Raw genomic sequence first — 351 nt, 5'->3', positions numbered from 1 at the left:
GTATTTGTTGCATCCAGTGGGGACATAATTACGGATTATAATGACTTATACTGTCTTTTTTTCGTGTTGCGTTGCATCGCGCCGCGTACTCTACATTGCTCAAAACTATCGTTTGAATCATCAGTGGCAAATCCTTAAAATGAAAACGTACTTACAGTCTGTGAGTCAGAACAGCAGGCATTGTAGTCTACTCTACCAGGATCAGGAAACAGTTACCCATAAAATGTGCTGCATGCATCTGAATATTTGGGTTGAACTGTTCTGGAACAGTGTTGTAAATACAACTTAACCATTGATTTCTAGTCGTGTCCATTTTTGGAAGGCCAAACAAAGTAGTTTCGCTTTCACAAA

At 39.3% G+C, this 351-nt stretch overlaps 1 protein-coding gene across 2 annotated transcripts in view; it reads left to right on the top strand.

Annotated features, from left to right (window-relative positions):
* Nucleotides 1–351, top strand: part of LOC107655355 (claudin-1-like) — a 9,799-nt gene that overhangs the window by 6,862 nt on the left and 2,586 nt on the right. The gene's annotated exons all lie outside the window — the stretch shown is intronic.

Source organism: Sinocyclocheilus anshuiensis, unplaced genomic scaffold (assembly GCF_001515605.1).
Source record: "Sinocyclocheilus anshuiensis isolate Anshui unplaced genomic scaffold, SAMN03320099.WGS_v1.1 scaffold880, whole genome shotgun sequence".
NCBI lineage: Eukaryota > Metazoa > Chordata > Actinopteri > Cypriniformes > Cyprinidae > Sinocyclocheilus > Sinocyclocheilus anshuiensis.
Note: the sequence above shows the minus strand (reverse complement) of the source record. Positions and strands in the feature narration are given on the sequence as shown.